Source organism: Babylonia areolata, chromosome 30 (genome assembly GCF_041734735.1).
Source record: "Babylonia areolata isolate BAREFJ2019XMU chromosome 30, ASM4173473v1, whole genome shotgun sequence".
NCBI lineage: Eukaryota > Metazoa > Mollusca > Gastropoda > Neogastropoda > Buccinidae > Babylonia > Babylonia areolata.
The window spans coordinates 18,481,540-18,488,814 of NC_134905.1; positions in this window are offsets into that span (position 1 = coordinate 18,481,540).

Here is a 7,275-nt window from a genome sequence, read left to right on the forward strand (position 1 = left end):
CAACACGCCCGAAGAAGAGTTGTGATTTGTGACGATGTGTTTCATATCGATTCTTTCACTTGTCACAAGGTTTCTCTGTGTGAAATTCCGGCTGCTCTCCCCAGGGAGAGCGCGTCGCTACACTGAGAGTGCCACCCCCTTTTTTTTTCCCCTGCCAGCAGTTGGAGTTTTGTTTTTGTTTTGGTTTGGTTTGTTTTTTTTGGGGGTTTTTTTTTTGTTTGGTTGGTTTTTTGTTGTTTTTTTTGTTTTGTTTTGGTTTGGTTTGGTTTGGTTTGTTTTTTGTTTTTTGTTTGTTTGTTTTGTTTTGTTTTTGTTTGGTTTCTTTTGTTTTTGTTTTCCTATCGAAGTAGATTTTTTCTACAGAATTTTGCCAGGAACAAACCTTCTGTTGCCATGGGTTCTTACGTGCGCTGAGTGCATGCTGCACACGGGACCTCGGTTTATCGTCTCATCCGAATGACTGAAGTCCAGACCACCACTCAAGGTCTAGTTGATGTGGAGAAAATACTGGCGACTTTGCCATGAGTCTGACCAGTGCGCTCAGATTCTCTCGCTTCCTAGGCAGAGGCGTTACCTCTAGGCCATCACTCCACATGTGCCTGCTTCTACAGAATACTGTGAACAGGAAAGAGAGGAGGATCCGAGATATATAAAGAAAATACCCGAGTTTTTGTCACAGGAACAGAGAGACTGTTTTGTTTTGAATCCAGGCCAGGTAGTTTTTTGGGTTTTTTTTTTAAGGAATATTCAACCAGTCCTTTTAGAGAAAAAACTGGAAATATAACCATTTCTGTTTATCAGGCACAGACAGGTTTGATATCAGAGCAATGTTGTACAAAATAGGCCTATTTGTGGCACTTGGATTTCTGTGTCAAACTTTGCATGCCGATGATAGTCAAAGTTGTTCAGTTATTTCACAATCGTCGACGGACGGACTATAAAACGGGAAAAACGTTGATACATTTGGTGATGTCAGTTGGCAAACTGATTTATAAAAAACCAAACTACTCCACAAATAAACATACTCAGTACTAAACGCTTTGTTACAGGCCTGGTAAGAGGAATGGCCCCAATCAATAGCCTTCCCACGTACGTGCTGTGTAACCTGTCAAATAAATCACATTTATTGATTCAGTGTGCTCCTCCATACTTTTCGTTCCAGAGTTTCTCCAGAAGCCACGTTAAGAGAAAGCAGCCGAGAATTTAAAAAACATGGGAATAGTTTCTTTAAAAAAATAAAATAAAAAAATAAAAAATAAATAAAAAGCCATAAACAATGGGTTCCAAGTTTACTTTTTTTTTTTTTTTTTTTTTTTGGCCAGAATCATAAATTACCGTGTTTTATAAAGTGTCGGAGCTCTCTCTCTCTCTCTCTCTCTCTCTCGTGGTTTTTTCTTCTTCTTCTTCTTCTTGTGTGTGTGTGTGTGTGTGTGTGTGTGTGTGTGTGTGTGTGTGCTTGTTTTAATCAGGATTACTGACATGGAGAGAGAGAGAGAGAGAGAGAGAGAGAGAGAACGCATGTGCTGCGTTTGTGTGTGCGTGTGTGTGTGTGTGTGTGTTTGTGCCGGTGTGTGTGTCTGTGTCTGTGTGCATGAGTGTGTGTGTGTGTGTGTGTTTAAATTAGATTTATAGATATGAAGAGAGAGAGAGAGAGAGAGAGAGAGAGAGAGAGAGAGAGAGAATGTAGGTGTGCGTCTCTGTGCATGAGTTCGCCTGGGTGCGCGCGCACGCGTATTTGTGTGTGTGTGTGTGAGCGCGCGTGTGTGTGTGTGTGTGTGTGTGTGTGTGTGTGTGCATGTGTGTGAGTGTGAATAGAATAGAATAGAATATTGTCATGAGACCTTAAGGTTTATAAGACACAATAAAGCATAAACATAAGTACATTATGAAAACAAACATTCGTGGACAAATTTTGTCAGCCTTCACTGTAATTCTTTTCGTAAGATCAGTTCGCTGGGCTGGCAATCGGATGACGTGTATCGTTTAAAAATCTGTTTCTGTAAATATTGTAGTTTTCACATTTTTTCTAAAAGATGAATCTCGTCTTCTAAGCTAACAGGTAGCACACAGTCTTTGCTCTTTCGGTGCATTTTTATAACTTCCCTGTTCGATCTGTAAGTCATGGGCGCTGATTCGTAACATAGCCAGTGCTTGTCTGTGTTGTATATTTGCTGGATTTAAAAAATAACGTTCAATGTTATCATGAGTTACAGCGTTCTTGTAAAATTCTAGTTGAGATGATTTGTTTTGTTTCCGTTTCCAAAATTTTACATATTCATTTTCGAGCTTCTTGGATATAGCATACTTTAATCTTTTAACACTAAAAGTGAACTGATTTTTCCAAACATGGTCGGTTGCAGTGCTGGTTGATACATTTTTCAAAACAGTTGTTCTTTTGTTTGTTTCTTTGACTGACGATACGTGCATTTTTTAGTTCTATGTGTATCCAATAGCCAATAACTTGACATTATTTTTAGGCTAATAGGGAATCTTCCTAGTTCTCCTAAAACTGAGATAACCGTTGCTCTTTTTTATACCCCAACTTGATATGAAGTCTTTGATGTGGAAATTTATTAAAAAGACAATTACTGAATATATGTGTGTGGTTTTTTTTAATCATCATTAGAATCAGAATCACATTAATGTATAATGAAAACCATAAATATAGGTTTACAGTCACAATAACAAAGGACAAAACCACAAGAATAGTTCTGGAGGTGTAGCGAAGACGTGGTATGGATCTTGAAACATTCAATGTGAACTTTGCTCGTCAAGGATGCACGTGGTTGTGTTTACAAAATGGACACAGCTTGTCACTTCAAACCTTCGTCGTTCAAATAATATTCACTAAAATCATCACATATTTTCTAAAATTATCACGTATGTCAGTACTCATCATCTGATGCAAGGCAAGTTTTGCATGATATTGCACATAGTATGCACGGGCCTGGTTCTACCTCTGTCTGCATGCATATCATGTGCACTAACTTTTAGTTTGCTTGTGGCTGCTCTCTTCAGTTTTCATTGAGCGGAAAGCAGACGATAGCAAGTGAATTCTATATTCTCTTGTTTTATAACTGTAGAATATTACTTTAGATTTTTCTTTGCTTTCCCGTTTTCTCAGAGAGACACTGTTCAGTCTGTTTATGCTCATTGAACCAAACTTCAATGGAGGAAAGTTCAGAATACATGCAGGAAGCGATGTATGCAGTGCTTTTACATTAGTGTCTTTGTGACCGTCAACTGCTTAAATGGTATCTGTTTTACAACCATGTTTCCACGTTGAGATGTTGTCTATATTGTGTTGATGCACCTGGCCTAATTTCTCTAATTCTAGATAATAATGTTACCTTATCTTATCGTAAGAAACGAAGTAATCTTTTCGGATATGCTGTGTTCGTATGTCAATTCACTGTCAATCTGACCAGATATCCCCACGCCTCAAAGACATTTGACCAACAGTAAAACAACTACTGGTACATTCGATATAAGCGATATGTGTCCAGGTATAGAATATCTCAATACCCAAAACAATTCAAAACTGACAATTGTCAATGTCAACGTGTCAGACTGTGGCACCTATGACTTGCCAGATTGTACATCTCACCAAGGAGTGGTGTATGGTGTGTGTGGAGTGTCCAACACTTTCTGTGTGCTGCACGTGCAGGTACCACAGGGTATGTACGCACGTGCTCGCGTACAAAGACTGGCATACTGGTGTGAGTCCAGCAAGTGGAGCACGGCATTTCGACTCTGGGGAAGGGAACTTCATACTGAAAGATCGCGTATCTTCTGCAACCATCACAGTCTTGAAGAATATTATAATGAAATGAGCGATCACAGAATGTGTATAATAAACCGCAACAGCCCTCGCGTTAAAATTGGCATCATAGGAACTGAACGACATAATTTGATAAAGAAATATAAGTCAGAATGCTCTGGCTCCATGACAGTGCCATATACCTCTGATGTTCACAACCTCCACTACAAGGAAGTACTACAGGTTTCATCAGCATTCGTCATCATGATCAGTTTTCAACAACTGTACAAGTTCGGTCTTTGTGGTAAATATCAGCAGATAGAAATCATCTACAGAAAACCAAACGCTAGTTACCACAGTGTTGAAAATGTCTGCATCATGAATTACACACCAGCTTCCGTTTTTCTTGTGTCACAGATTCAAATAAAAATCGCATATTACAGACTTACTCACCCCTTTCTAAAAATACAGTTTTTCATTCTTTCTGAGAAGGATCGACCGCTTAAGCTCCCTAGTGACCTGTTCAACTGTTCTGTGATTCATTATTCTAAATTTCGGTTTACTCTTGACTGTAATTTGAAGACAGAGTGTGAGGATGGTCGTGATGAGACAGAACACTGTCCTTTCAGCAGTCCTGGATGCCAAGGTCTGGTGGCTTCGCGAAACAAATGTTTCAAATTAAAAGCTTCAGACAATCAATGGGATTTTTCTTATATATTTTTGGAGTATGATTGCAAACAGATAGGTGGAAGGGTTGCTTCACTGAAATCAAGACAGGAACAGGAAGACTCGCTTCAGCTTCTCAAACACTATTCAGAATTCGATATGGTGATTGGTTACATGTCTGGCTGGTATTCAGTGCCGTTCATATATAGTAGGTTTCTTAAATGGTCTGAAAATGAACTAATTTACAACATGGATCTCTTTGAAGTGCACTCTTTTTATCTTCCTTCAAAAATAGGTAAATTTCTACACTTTCAATCAATGAAAGTAACATACAGAGTGTCATTTGACTATATGGGAACGTTCTGTGAAATACAATCACAGTCTTTTAATTTTTTCCCTCCAAATATTCAGCCAGCTCCCTTCTACTCTCCTCATTATGAACTGACAAATACACAGCAGAGTTTGCTTGTTTGCCCAAATCACCATGCGACACACACGTATCTGCTGTGTGATCCTGGTAGTTACTGTGGGAAAAACAGGTATACACAATCTTGCAAGATGCAGAATGTGAGCGATGACAAGAACAGTGTGGTCCCTGTTGGAACGATTGCTTACACACACGTCATGTTTGAATGCGATTGTGATGGTGCAACCTTTCATTATACTTTAGTGTGTAACTTCAGACAGGACTGTCCAGATAACAGTGATGAGTCATTCTGTCAATACCCACAATGTGACAGTTTTCTGTGCTCTAACGGTCAGTGTGTATTGCACAGTCAACGTTGTAACGATTTCTCAGACTGCCTGGATGATTCTGATGAGATAAACTGCCCATTCCATAATAGGTATCATGCGGCAGTTAACGGGAAAGACCGAAAGCAGCTGTTCTACATCACTCTGGATGGTACTGGTTACTTTACTCAGCAGCTGATGACAGCTGATGACTCATGTCCAGACACTCACTATCGCTGCACATCAGAATGGCTGTACTGTTTGCCTGTGTACACCCGATGCAATGGCTTTTCTGACTGTGTTTATGGAGAAGATGAACAAGACTGTGAGACAGTGACGTGTGGCGGCTTTTACCGATGTCTAAGTTCCAGAGTGTGTGTTCATGGAGATCATCTGTGTGATGGCTGGGGTCAGTGCCCACAGCAGGATGACGAGATGATGTGTGACATGACCTGTCCTGAGGGTTGCCAGTGTCAAGGTCACTCTTTCTTATGTAGTCGTCCCTTCCCTGCTGAGGGTTTTCCTCAGCTTCGTCATGTAGACGCCACAGGATCAGGAATGTCACCCAGTGACTTCAGGAAAAATGCATACCTTATTCACCTGACCTTATCATACTGTTACTTGGGTAATTTGTCACATATGAGTCTTGCAAATGTGCAGTTTATTGAACTTGGCAGTAACCAGTTAGAATCTCTGGACATATCTTTTTTTCTGGACCTACCAAATCTAAGAATGCTATACTTAACAAATAATCCCCTCAAGCAAATGACGACAAAACAGTTTAAGCACATTCATTATGCCCTGATGCTGGTGGACATATCGACAACACTTCTCACTACATCAGCCAACATCTTGTCAATATACTTACCGCTCATGAAACATTTTAATCTGTCGTTTTCTGCCATCAGAACTATTGGATATACAGGCTTAAAAAATGTGCCACAACTTGTTGAATTAGATCTAAGGGGGAGTCCGGTCAGTGACTTCCCTTTGGATCTGATGGCAGGGTCAAATGCATTAAGATATATATCATCATCGAACTACAGACTCTGTTGTAACACCTTACACCCAAAACAGTCACATAAACTGAAATGCCAAGGGCCTGACGTTGTTCTTCCTTCGTGTGGAAATCTGCTGCCAACAAAACTGGAAATGGTTTTCTTTTGCTTGATTGCTGGAGCTGCCATTTTAGGAAGTGTCTTTTGCATAATTATTTCACCAACAGTTGCAAACGTGTTTGGAAACAACTGTGTCACGTTCTTTACCAACATGCTGGTTGCTAACGTGTTTATGGGGATCCATATCAGTATTACACTGATAGCAAACGAAATATTTCACGGAAATTATCTCCAGTATGAGGAGTCATGGACAAAGAGTGTGACTTGTAAAGTGAGTGGCTTTCTGTGTTTTCTGTCCAGTGAAGTGTCAGTGTTGATCATCTGGCTGATCACTTTGGATCATGACACACTCTTTTTCTTTCCTGATGGTTCGTGGCGGTTTAACAAACGTTCAATTCGTGTTGCATGTGTTGGCGTTTGGGTTGTTGGTACCCTGGCGTCGTTGATACCATTCCTTCCTGGACTGGGACACTTGGGCCTTGATGGTCAGTCTGGTCTCTGCCGCCTGGCTTTGTTTCAAAACTTAAATTCTGAAAGAAACGTCAGATGGTTTACTGTTGTTGTAATTATCAACTTTATTTTGTGTTCAATCATTGTGCCTGGACAAACTCTAGTATACAGGAGAACACCGAAATACAGAGTTGTGCTCGATTCTGCAGAGAAATTAGTTTACTCTGCAGTTCACCTGATGGGAAAACTGTCTGTCACATCCACCCTGTGCTGGCTGTCATTCAGTCTAGTTTTGCTGATGACTTTATGCAGTGTTTCTGTTTCAGACAAGGTCTATGGTGGCCTGGTTGTGTACATGTTACCCCTCAATTCTGCACTCAGCCCACTTCTCTACACGTGGACTGCCGTGACACAGAAACAACAGCAAGCTAAAGAGGATAAGTTACTGAAACTATTCAAGTCACGGTATGTAGCAACAAGAGGACAGCTACAATCTGCTAAATGACCTATTAACTTAGACCATACACCAGAAAATCCTCTCCCCACAAC